The sequence below is a fragment of the Chionomys nivalis genome, chromosome 5 (genome assembly GCF_950005125.1).
Source record: "Chionomys nivalis chromosome 5, mChiNiv1.1, whole genome shotgun sequence".
Taxonomy (NCBI): Eukaryota; Metazoa; Chordata; class Mammalia; order Rodentia; family Cricetidae; genus Chionomys; species Chionomys nivalis.
Genome location: NC_080090.1, coordinates 109,892,539 through 109,905,616, shown reverse-complemented (window position 1 = coordinate 109,905,616; position 13,078 = coordinate 109,892,539). Strand labels below are relative to the sequence as shown.

Genomic DNA, 13,078 nt, shown 5'->3' with positions numbered 1-13,078 from the left:
GCACTGCCTTTCAGATAAGTAAAAAGGGATTATAAGAAAATACAATGCGTCCTTCTACTCAGTTGTTCAAAGGAGCATCCTAAAGCGAGAAACACTGGCACTAAGTCATTCTTCATATATAGTGCACCATATCAAGTATATGCATGCGTAACTGTGTCTATATCCTCCCATAAACACACGAGCACTGGGTTTCTTACCATTGTCCAATAAGGTTAGAGAGAAACTGACACTAACTGTGGCATTTGCTTCACTTAAATCAGAAATAGTTTTATACTAAAATGAAATGACATTATTAAAATGATTCTTACTATAAATCCAAATATTAAAGTCAGATGTAAGATTGTGCATGGCAGCCAGGCAGTGGTGGTGCACACCATTAATCCCAGCACTCGGGAAGCATAGGAAGGCAGATCTCTATGACTTTGAGGCCAGTCTAGTCTACAAAAGCTAGTTCCAGAACAGGCTCCAAAGCTACAGAGAAACCCTGTCTTGAAAAACCAAATAGATAGATAGATAGATAGATAGATAGATAGATAGATAGATAGATAGATAGATAGAATGTGCATCGCTAGTATATGTACAAGGATTTTATGAAAATATAATACCCATGAAAGCAACAACCTAGTGTTGTGGTGTTTAGTGTTATCAAGAGAATTCAAAATCACCAGGAAGACAGACTTCTAGGCATGTTTGTGGGAGATGATTTCTCTTTCTCTTACTCTTTCTGTTTAAATTTCTCACTCTAAAACTTCCCATATACCCCTCCCTGCTTTCTTCAAATGCATGGCTCTTTCTTTCACTTATTGTAATTGCACGTATATGTATATACATACTTAGTCCTAGATATAACCTGCTCAGTCTGTATAATGTTACTTGTGTGTCTGTTTTCGGGGCTGATGGCCATTCAGGACTGAACAAACAATTGCTTATGCACTCAGTCTTCTCTGCTTCCTGACTACAGATGTGACAAGCAGCTCTTTCAAGCTCCTGCACCTTGACTTCCTCACCATGATGAACTAAAGCAAGACCTGTGAGCCACAGTGAACCATGTCACCTTTAAACTGCTTTCAGAAGTAAGTTTTATCACAACAACAAGAAAAGAAAGTAAAACAGAATAAGGCTATCATTTGCTCTAGCAGAATCAGTGCCTCTGAGCTCTGAGGACCAAAGTTCTGCAGAGTGGCTGTCACAGAGAAGGAGAGCTGAGGACATAGACAGACAATTTCAGAGAGAAGGAAGGTTAATATGAAAAATAAAAGTGCAGGAGAGAGGTGATGATTTCAAAGAACCTACAAATGTGATATAAAAATGATAGAAGTCATTGCAGCGTGGGAAGTTTAGACTTCTGGGGAACCTGGACACCTTGATGGAGCATGCCCAGCTGGAGTGCTGAGAAAATGTTATCCTATGATTTCCAGAAAGGTTCACTGATGCCACAATTTATTGAATATTTTCATTTCTAGAGGGATAACGCATAGTTCTTTCTTGGGAAACTTAGGCCATGTCAAAGAAAACAGGCATCAAACATGCCAAGTTTTCTGATAATCTGCTCAATAGTCATTGTCTATTTTTATTCAAAATCAAATTAATTTGTAGAGGAACCATCATTCTTCAATTAAAATCTATTTCCCACCTCCTGTGCAGAGATAAAGAGACACATATCAAGTGACTGGCCAAAAGTTGTTCAAACAGAGGCTCCTGGACCAGGCTGACAAGAAACTTTTGAAAAATAATCTGGTGACACCTTTATTGTATGTCCATTTTACATTTTACTTGTTAATTTTAGAGATGGTGATGGCGTGCATGCATATGGTGGGTATAGAGAAACCTCCTTGTCTTTTGGGGACAATTCCAACAGAAAGAACAAAATAATCAGAGACATTTGTAACATGAACGGGGGGCACCTGCATGTTGGGGTTTCTGTCCTGCCCGGTACCCCACAGCCAGCAAGCCCCAAAGAAAATCACAGAAAGATCTCTATAAGGCTACTTATTAGCTCTTGTAGCTTATATTAACCCATTGTTCTCTATGGAGAAGAGATTTTGCTTTTGTTTCCACAGAAAATGAGAGGCTGTAGATTTATTCAGAGTTAAGAAAAAATAAGTTTGATCAAGGAAGACCACCTGAGAAATCTCCAGCAGGAATAGATGGCCCAGATGTCTGAGTTCTTCATCCAGAACAGGTTCAAGACTGCTGCCTGAGATGATCAAGACTCACAAGATACTTCAGTCAGGACTTGATCATAACTCTAAATTTTCTTTAGGTCCCCATAAGATTATCAGTGCCCCCAACCAGCTGGAAGTAGCCTGGAATACTATGCCCACATTCCCAAAAATGGACTATGGATATTTTCCTTTGTTTTTTCTTTTTTTAAAAAAAAAAAAGAGAGAGAGAGGAGGAAGTGGTGAGGGAGAATTATCTGTATTCTGTCAATCATGTTTTAAATAAATGCTGATTGGCCAAGCAGGAAGTATAGGTAGGAAAACCAGACAGGAAGTAGAAATGATGCAATGAGAACAGGAGAATTCTGGAAAGGAGGAAGTTGACCCCCCACACACACTCCTGCCCAGACCACCAAAGCAGCAGGATGTGATCTGCCCCACTGAAAGAGGTACTGAGCCACATTGCTAACATAGATCAGAATAATGGGTTAATATAAGCTACAAGAGCTAATAAGTAGCCTGACCTAATGGGCTAATCAGTTTTATAACTTATGGAGACCTCTGTGTGATTTTCTTTGGGGTTTGCCGACTGTGGAGTACCGGGCGAGACAGAAACCCCAACAAGCAAGCCACCACCTCATGTTACACATCTGTCCTGATAACTTTAAGCCACCCGATGAAAGGCCAATAGTCACTTGTTCACTGAACCTGCCTGAACCTCTACACAAAAGATAAAAGGTTATTTCTCAGTTGTGTGAAAGTTTTCAAAGTCTAAATTGTAAGGTAAATCTCTAATGATTGTAAGTGGTGATCAGTAGGGGAATGGGGCTTTCTAGAAAGAAGAAAAAAAGGTATTGGTATTGGTATGTCTAATGAGGCTCCAACTATGAGTTTATTCAAGGAAGTTGGGCTTTATCCAAAATGGTCAGAGAAGTCAATGAAAAAATAATGTAACTACTGTGTAGATTAGATTACACATTGACAAGAGGAGAAACCAAACAAAAAGGGTTATTTCTACAGTCCAGCCAAGAGTGACAGAGGTAAGGAGCATGGAGCAGCGGGAACATGCGGAAAAGTGAGACCAAACTTCAGAAGGAGAATCCTTTAAACATTATGTCTTTAGCTTTTGAAATTATAATTTAGCTATGTTATTTTTCCTTAACAGTATTCCTCCCCAAAATCCTCCCTAGCTCTCTTTCAAATTCATGACCTCTTTTTCATTGTTGTTACGTGCATATGTGTGTGTGTGTGTGTGTGTGTGTGTGTATTCTTAAATATAGCCTGCTAAATATTACCTTCAGAGTAACTGGATGGATTTACTTTGGGAGGAGAAGGGAAGAAAATGCAGGACGATATCATATGGATTATGGTAAACAGATAAACAAGTGTTCACAAGGCTAAGATGTGAACTGGATTGAGATCTGGGGGACTGAGTCTGCACGTCTTGTCAGCTGCTCTTGTAAGAGTTGAACCATGGTTAGGAGTGCTGGGAGCAAGTAAAGTACTCCCCTAGGAAACTCATAGGACAAAACCAAAGAATAGAAAAGGGCAGGGTCGGTAGTTCCACTGAGTTTAGGAGAAAAGAACTTTGGGAACTAAATGGAGCAATTAGTGGTGGTGTACAGACTGTGGAAGGTGGAGTGGCAGTTCTGGGAACACAGAAACTTAGAAACAACCATGGCCCTTGGCACCATAGGTGAGTGAGGAACATACCAAGGAACTTTGGATGCGATGGGGAAAGTTGAAGACTGAACGAAAGTTGAAGATGTAAAAACATATTGTTGAGTTACTGTTCAAAAGACTTTGCTACCATGGCGAATTTGGAGATCCAAAGTTCCCTGGAGCATTGTGGAGTTCTCACATAACCAACACAACAGCATAATAAAATGTTGAAGGATATGATTCATCCTGCAAATGCTGAGACAGGGCTGCCTAGATGATGGCTCACCAGATGAAAGTGCTTGCCTGAGCAGACGTAAGGACCTGAATTTAATTCTTGGAACCCACGGTAAAGGAGAAAAACAACTTCCAATATTTGTTCTCTCTCCTCCACCACATGAACACTGGCACTCACGGTGATATAGAGTGGGAAAGGAGAAAGGATGTGTGTGACAGGAAAGTGGAGTGAGGGTTAATGGTGGCAGGAAATGGATTAGACATGGGGAGTGGGCACTACAGCGGGGATGAAGGAAATAGAGAATTTTAACAGTAAAAGCACGTATGAAAATACCACAACAACACTTAATACTTTTGTGCTAATTTAAAAATACAAAGGGCTGACTTGATCACTTAGCCATGAAAGCCGAATGACCAAGGACAAAAAATAGCTGACTCCTGGAAATTCCACACAAGCCGTGTCATGTGTATACATGTAATCTTACACACATATGTTATGCACACACAATGACAGTAAATAAGAAAAAATAATAAATCTAAAAATCTATACATAATTAAAATACGAATATAATACTCTGTAGCTTAGAAAGGACAGAAAAGAACACTGATCAGTCAGTTTCCCTTTCGTCAGAGTCTTTAAAACCCTCCTCTAACAGAGTAATAGTTTGGCAGCACTGGAGAGAATCTTCTAGGCCAGCTAGCCAAACCCCATTATTTCATGCACCTGTGTGTTATTCTACCTGACATAGTTAGGAACAAGGCGGTAAGTGACTGATAGAAAACTTAGCAGGTCAACCAGAATTCCTCGGAGTCAACATCCTGGGAGAAGTCATTTCTTCTCCCCTAAAAATTGGATGTTTCTTTCTATAGCCAGTCTTCCCTTAGCTCGAACCCCACAATGGCATGGCAAGTTTCTGCTTTCATAACTTGGGACAGTCACTCAACAGCAATCAATTGCACTGCAACTCTGTACAGTGACCTAGTTAGCAGCACAGGTCAAACTTGTTCTTTTGTGTGTTCTACAACTTGGAATATGTTCCTAACTTACGGAATTCTCAGAACATGACATGGGAAATGTCAGAATTCAAAATGCCCTAAACTAACCATTTGACTTAGGGAAACAACAAGTACATACACAAGATTGACCTGTAGGGAAATTCTCTGAAATTTCAAACACAGAGTAATGGGACGGAAGCAGAAGAAACAGCACTCTGCCTAGTGGCCAGTAACTGCTTTGCTAAACGTAAAGTCCACACTGCAGGTTGCAGCCCATTAAATTTATGTCTCTGTACCCTTCACCTTTCTCATCTGAGTTTCTAATATTTAAAGTACTTTACAGGGATACCTTATATTGTCATATGACCTTAACATCAACTCTTTAAATTTGGACCAGTGAGCCTCCTTTAGGCCAAGTATCTTACAAACTTCAATCCTATCACATAGTATCTGATTGTGACTTATCAGGATTATCTTAAAACAAATTTATTCTTATATTTTCTCACACACATAGTAAATTATTTTCCTAATTTTAAAATATTAAACTCTTTAGACTGACTTAAATATGAAATGATTTTATGATGCAATTTTTCAAATAACCAGTAACAAGAGAAACTCAGGTCTTTTAATGTCTCACAGGCATCTTAAACGTCTTATCCTAAAACATAAATTTGAAAATTTCCCAAATTCATTCTTCCTCTCCCAGCTCTCCTCATTGCAGGAAAGGTCACTTGTGTTCTGATAGCTGTTTGGTGTGAAGTATGAATGGCATTATTACAAACAGGGCTTTTGCAGATTTAACTAAAAATATGGAAATAAGATCACCGTGAAATACTCAAGTGAAGACTAAATCCAATGCTAATTTCCTGGGGGGAAAGAGAGATGCTGACAGAGATAGGGACAGAGAGAGCTCAGACATAGATGCAGAGGACAGAGCAGAAGCTATAAGAGAAAGCAAACCCAACCAGAATTGTCACTAGGGTCTTCAGGTGTGTTACACTTCCTGATACTTTCATTTCTCATTCATTGATCTAATGCTAAGACAACACATGTTTGGGGGCGGGGTTGTTTGACTGGTCTTGTTGTTGCTATGTGATATAGGTGTGTGTGTGTGTGTGTGTGTGTTTGCACACACATGTATGTACAGAGCTGGATTTTTAATATACATAATCTTTTACCACTTTCTATTGGGTCGTATGCATTCCTAGGAGGTTTCAGCATCTTCCGATTTTTAGCCTCCACAACAGTTTACTAATCAGACTTGATTAAACTTGAATATCTTGGCAAGTAAATTCTGAATTATCACATAAACACCAAAATTTAAGAGATGAGGGGAAAAATGCACAATCTTATATCACTATGTCATTTCTTATTTAGGAAATGCTGTGGACAGTTTGGCATTGAATATGAAACTAAAAAGATGTGGTTAAGGGAATCACAAGAGAAAGAGCACTTGCCTAGACTGTTCAAGGCCCTAAGCTCAATCTCCACTACAACCAGAAGGGCATGAACTATGCTAGAATTAACTTAATAAATCTGGTCATTCAAAATCTTTGTCTACTAGCCTTTCTCCACCCTATTTACTATTTGGATATATTTTTAGCATTATCATAGGAGAGGTTGGGCTTTACACATATTATAAATACTCAGAGGATAATGACACATTCTGAGCCCAAATCTACAAACAAACAAGTGACAAACATTGACAAGGCAGGATAAGAAGTCCACAAAGACATGTCAGCTGGAAATGGAGATATTCGGCAGTAATACAATCAAGAAGTGGGAGGAGGTGAGAAGGATCTGGGAGGAATAGAGGGAGGGAAAACTATAATCAGGATATATTAGGTGAAAAGAAATTATTTTCAGTAAAAATTGAGAGAAAGTAGTTGCTACAAAACCTTGAGCCTGAAGAGCAAATAGAAGCAGACTGCACAGTGACTCCAGGGGCTGACCAAAGACAGAGTGAAAGAAAAAAGAAATGAAAAACCAACTAAGTCACATAACAAAATAAAACAGACACTTAATAAATGTAAAAAGAAATATTGTGAAATAAAAATATGCATGCAAGAAGCCTGAGTTCTCTTCCACCCCTGGGTCATGATTCTGTGGGAAGAAAACTGGACATTATTTCCTTAACATCACTTTTAGTTAGGCAAGAATGAGTAATGCTAGTATTATCTAGAACATAGTTTTACAAACTGTAGATTGTGGTTAACTAGGAATAATAAAATGCATTTAGTGATAAATGCCAGCATTTAAAAACAAGGAAATACAGTTAATTGATAAGACAAGATGGGGTAGAGTGGAGTGGATGGGATGGGATGGGACGGGACGGGACGGGACGGGACGGGACGGACGGGACGGGACGGGACGGGACGGGACGGACGGGACGGGACGGGACGGGATGGGATGGGATGGGATGGGATAGGTCCAAATGGGAAAACAGAGTACAGTAAACCTTAGAGCCTGTTAGCAGTAGGAACAGAAAAGAATATGCACACATGCAATTACAATGTTATTGAAAACCATGAATTGAGTTACTTAATAGCCACTATCCAAGACTGGTTTTACATTCAATGAGGATTTACTAAAGTTTTGACAGCCCTTTACATTTTTCTCAAAAAATTAGACATCTGTGCTACTTTAAGACGTGGACTCCAGCCCTACACTCCTACTCTTCCTCCTCTATATGCCTGCTTTCTGTGAAGACCCTGATGGAGAGAGATGTGGGTTTTCTACTAGATAGAGTCTGGAACTCTCATCATTTTTGTTCTCTGGTGCTAGCTGAGGTGCTAGAAGAGTGTGGGCCCATTACACATAGTCACTAGGATTGCTATGAATTTGCTCTTTGTGTTATTTTCCTCAGAGTACCAGGGTAATGTGAGGAGTTGGTCACTGAGCAGGCACTCAGAACTCTTTCCATACCACTGACGCTGTAACATCTTCCTCCCATCAGCTGTTGCCTCCCCAGGGTCCAGACACAGATCAGAGAAAGGCTAAAGGCAGACATCACTGTTATCTTGATTGAGTTTCAGGACCAGGTTAGACCAATGTGTTACAATGAAGCCGAAAGCATCTTTAAGAAAGGACCTTACAGCATTTTGCTTCATTCTTCATTAGCAAATTGACCCTATAATCTATAAAGACATGGGATCCAGCCAGTCATCTGTGGCCACTAAGCTTTTGAGTTGTGACATTGAAACAAACATAGAAGATAAGCAAATAGAACATAGCTCTAATCCATCAAAACTTTGTTAAAGATTAGGTGTCAAGGGAGATTTGGACCAAGAGTCAGAGTTTGTCAGATATTACCCTAGATACATCCTTAAATGCCTTAAATACATCCTAGGAATCAAATATGGTCTAAAATGTTTAATAAGCCATGCGTCATTTCTTGATAGATCTGGAGCTAAATTTACAACTTAAAATTTATCCATGATTTGGTGTAGTAAATAAACGCTTGACCCTCACAAGCGTTAGCATCCCTGCTGCTTTATGGCTGTGATTCTCCTTTGTCAGCAGAGTAGACATTTTCAAGTTCTTCTATCTTTTCCCCATGTGATAATCATGAAACAACTGCTACACAGTCTTTGACTTTACAAAAATAATAAAATTCCATTTTTTTTCTTTGAAGCTGACTAGGATTCTGAAGCCCATTGGTCAAATAAATATAAAATAAACCTTTGGGAAAAAGTCAGTGACCAAACTGTCAGCCCTGGATAATAATTTGCAAGTTCAAATCTCAAGGCATCCATCTTCTTTACTAAGAACGTGAGAGTTCTGCATCTCTACCCTAATGTTGTTCAGAATAAAGGGGAGACATGGGCCACTATGTCACTTGGAAGAGACTTTTGCCAGGCTTTAGAGGGACTTTCAAAGGTGACCTAGCTGGACTCACAGTTTCAGGGAAGTGTTTCATGGATCCTATACTGAATCCTGCATGGGAGCCTAACAACTGCCTACCACAACTGGTGACAAGTCACTATGTGGCACACAGGAAAGTCCATTCCAAATCAACGTTCCCAAATGTCTCACACAACTGTTCAGAGTGCTGCGTGTAGGCGACCTCATACAGTAGAATTCAGAATTTCACACTGAAACAAGAAACAGCACACTGCAAAATATATTTCTGATTTTTCTCTTTGTGTCCTCTAAGGTGTGTTCATGTTACATAACTTATGGAAACAAAAGCATCCTACTTTTAGACTGCAAAAGTTCATTTGTGTGAAAACCTCAAGTGTATAAATGTCCTACAAAATCCACAGGGTGTGAGTTCTAGAAAAGCTTTTAGCCATTCAAATTCCCCTCCATAAAGGACTTTAGAATTTGTATATAATCTATCCATCTCCTTCTCTGAAAGTTAACTTATATTTAGAATACTTATAATACAATGCAAACAATGCAAAACTAATAGCTGTTTTGTACCTTTTATGGAACAATGTCAAGAAAAGTAGTGTATGTTTGTTTCAGTGCAGTCTTATTTCTCTCCATGAATATTTTGGACCTGATGTTGGTTGAGTGGAACCCCTGGATACAGGTGGCCCGCTTGATATATGAACAAAATTGTTGCTGTTTTCACCTTTTGTTATAGATGGCAACATGACGGTTTTATCAAAGTGAATTTATACTTTTCTTTATAGAATAATACGATTGTAGAAGATTGTTCAATGGGTGTTCCAAGCAGTCCTCAAGTTGCAGTCTTGCTACTGGACAGTTTCCCCTTAACGTATCTGACACAATGCTTTTGCTAGTGAGTTTCATTCAGCTCATCCCTGATCTCCACTGTCTACTCTTGTAACTAGCAGGAAGAAAATAGGATCACTTTAATCTGTCCCTTTAATGCCTACTACAGTATGCAGGTTTATCTCAGCTTCTTTCAGAGAGCAGTTGAAACCCAGAGAAGACAGGAGAAAGCAGCACAGTGTTTTACTATTTCATAAGAATCGAAAAATAAATTTGAAAGCTTCTGTAACCTGGATTAAATTCTCTTGAAAATTAAGAATTTTTAGAGCTTCTAATACTCCAGTGTTTAAGAGCACTACCAGGACCAAGAAACCAATAAAAGCACATCTTCCCCATACCCAGCTGTGTGTGCTTTATAATTCAGTTTAGAAATTGAGCGTTTGCAGTTTCTGGAACATGCTTGGAAAACAAGAGGGATGGCAGAAGGCTTCTGAACAGAAATCATGACAAAAGAAGGGAAGGCAGAGGTGCTGGCAGGACTGGAGGGACCTGCCTGCCTGGTGCCCTCATCGCTCCAGCCTCTCTCTGGACTGCCCTGGTGATAGTATCATCAGTGGCCATCCCTTATTCACCCAGGAAAAATGATGGGGCTCCAGAGTTGACTCTCCTAAGTGGTTCTTAGGAAGTGAGGCTCTTCTGGCTGATGTCCACTTAAAGCATATTCAGGGGCATCACAGCCAACTTCAGACGGAAAAACACACTCCATTTTCTTCTCAGAGAACAAATTAGAAAATCTAATGATTCCTTATAAACAAACAGAACTTAACCTAGCTTTACTCATCAAACAAGAATAGCACTGTGTCATCTCTTTGTATGGAGTTGATTTCTTCCTGTGTCTGCAATCTGCTGGTCTCTAAAGCACTCCAGACAAACTAGAGAATTGACACTTGTTTTTTTTTTGTTTTTTTTTTTCAGAATAATTGAATAGTTTTACAAGATTTCTATAGAGGATTTAATGTGACTTAAGTATGAACATCTCCAGTAACGTATTAACACTGAAAATCCCATCACAGATATGAAATATAAATCTTTCAGATATGACTATGCATAAATAAAAGGTTTTGTGTAGAAAATAGTGTCTTAATCACCACAGATATTAGGGCTCACAAATAAAAAGAACACTTTTTTCATATTAACAACACATTTTGAGTTTGTTTTTTTTATTGTGGCCAAAATTACTAGCAGACATATTGAGGCTATAAATTGTGGAAGGCATTTGTAGTTCAGAAATATTCCAAAGCTCAGCTGCACCAGTTTTGAATCTGTTGGAGAAATTAAGAACTAAAAAGCATTTTTTATATTTTTAAATAGAAGTTCCAAACATTACCACCAAAAGTTGCTGAATATTTATAAAAAGCAAAATAATTTCAACAAGGACTATCTAATTCCTTGCAGAATTTTAAGGTAACTATCATTATTGTATTATGGCCTCTAGACCTGGGATTGGCATGTAACTTGAATGATAGGATTTTTTAACCCATTGTTTTAAAATAAAAGAGGTAGAAATGAGTATCTTATAAATAACCTTTCATTCATTTGTTAATTCACAGATACTTATTCAGTAGTTCCAAAGACTAGACATTGGTGTTTGGGTATTCACTGCATTCTTGTGCAGGTTGTCTGTTATAAACTTCAGGAGTGGGTAGCAGTGGTAGGCTTCTTCCTTACAAAGTGAAGAATAAAGGTGTTTTACATATGTAGGGTGTGATGATCAGTGTGGTAGATATTGTCATCCACTGTCACTCTAATTCTGAATATGACTCTACCACAGTTCCCTGTAGGTCTAGAGATTAGTCTAGGGGGCCTAAAGACAGCCTCAGAAAAGTAAAGGGGACATTTGTCGTCAAATAATGCAGTGTGTGACTACCAGGTCTTAGACAGTCAGCTGTCCCTTCGGGAGTGGATGGATGCTCATAACATACAGATGCTTAGGCACCAGCCACTCATACTTAGAAGCCTGAAACAAATCATGATGCATAAGAGTTTCACTCACCTCCCACTGCAGCTCTGCGACCTTCACGGTTTGGCTCCAGCTCCTCCTGCCTCCTTCCTCCTAAGACTCTCTGCTCCTCCCTGCACACTTCTGCCAAGGCACGGGAAAGTTTCTCCAGACTTCCCATTGGCTCAGCTCCCAGTGGAAAGGCTGGCAATAAGGACCTAACAGCAGTGGCAGCAATGAATGAAGTCCCTCCTCCTTTCAAGACTGCATTCAGAACTTTCAAGTTCATGGAAGGGGTCCTAAGGAAAGGCTTCTTATGTGCTTCTCTGTCCTGCCACACAGGAAGTTTACCTCAGGGTATAATGTCACATAACTTCTCCTTCAACTGATCCTGGGAAGTAAACCCATCAAACCAGAGAAGCAAAAGTTTCTAAAGGCTGTCCTTAATACACACCCAGGACACATGCACTCGGGCATGGGAAAGGCTACAAGTTAAACCAGCAATGAAAGCCAGAAAAACAGAATCCAGGAGGAGACAATTTGAGACAATCTGGTCCTCTACCCAGGATTAAGACTGGGTGCCTGGGTTTTATCCATTTCCAGGGTAGTCATTAGCTCAAGTTCACAGAGTATTCCTAAAATATTAAGTGGCTCAAGTCTCTGATATCAGGATAAGCTTGCAACACCTGCATGCCTTCTGTCACTAATAGTAACAAATGTGCAGTTCAGAAGAAATATCAATGTCTTACACTCAGCAGAGACCGTATGTTCTTAGTTAAAAATCAGTGAATATTTCCTGGGAATGCTTTTGGTCACAAAACATGAGCTGTGGTGTGGTACCAAAACCTTTGGAACCATATCTGTGTTCAAATTCCAGCCCCTCACCTTGGATCCATGTGCCTTTGGGCGAGTTATTTTATGGTTTTATATCTTGCTTTGCATGTTTGAAAATGTGGGGAATTTTAGTAACTTTGTGGCTGAGGTGATTATAATTAATATGTAAAATAATTCACATAGACTAAGTACTTAATGAATGTAGCTGTTAGTGTAATAATAGGTTGAGACAGTCTTGGAAACTCCACGATATGTATGTGCTCCACCTATAATATCCCTTTATGTATAAAATACTGCTGTGTGGTTATTTCAAGTATTACAACTTCCATTATATTCCGTATTACCATAAGATTGCACTGATTTGTTTATTTACTTAAATATTTGATTTTAAAGGTATCTGTTGTGTGTATATGTGTCTGTGTGTGTTATTTGTCTGTAGGTACATGTGTGTGCTGGTACCCATAGAAGCCAGAAGAGAATGTCAGATCCATTGGATCTTGAGTTACAG

General features: G+C 39.2%; 1 protein-coding gene across 3 annotated transcripts in view; it reads right to left on the bottom strand.

Annotated features, from left to right (window-relative positions):
- The window catches only part of Serpinb7 (serpin family B member 7), a 63,369-nt gene that overhangs the window by 41,397 nt on the left and 8,894 nt on the right, over nucleotides 1–13,078 (bottom strand). The window contains exon 1 of one of the 3 annotated variants that reach the window (XM_057770260.1): nucleotides 11,791–11,825. The exons of the other annotated variants lie outside the window; for them this stretch is intronic. The gene's annotated coding sequence lies outside the window, so the exon portion shown is untranslated. Of the gene's footprint in view, nucleotides 1–11,790; nucleotides 11,826–13,078 lie in introns of those variants that run through there. 3 annotated transcript variants of the gene reach the window in all.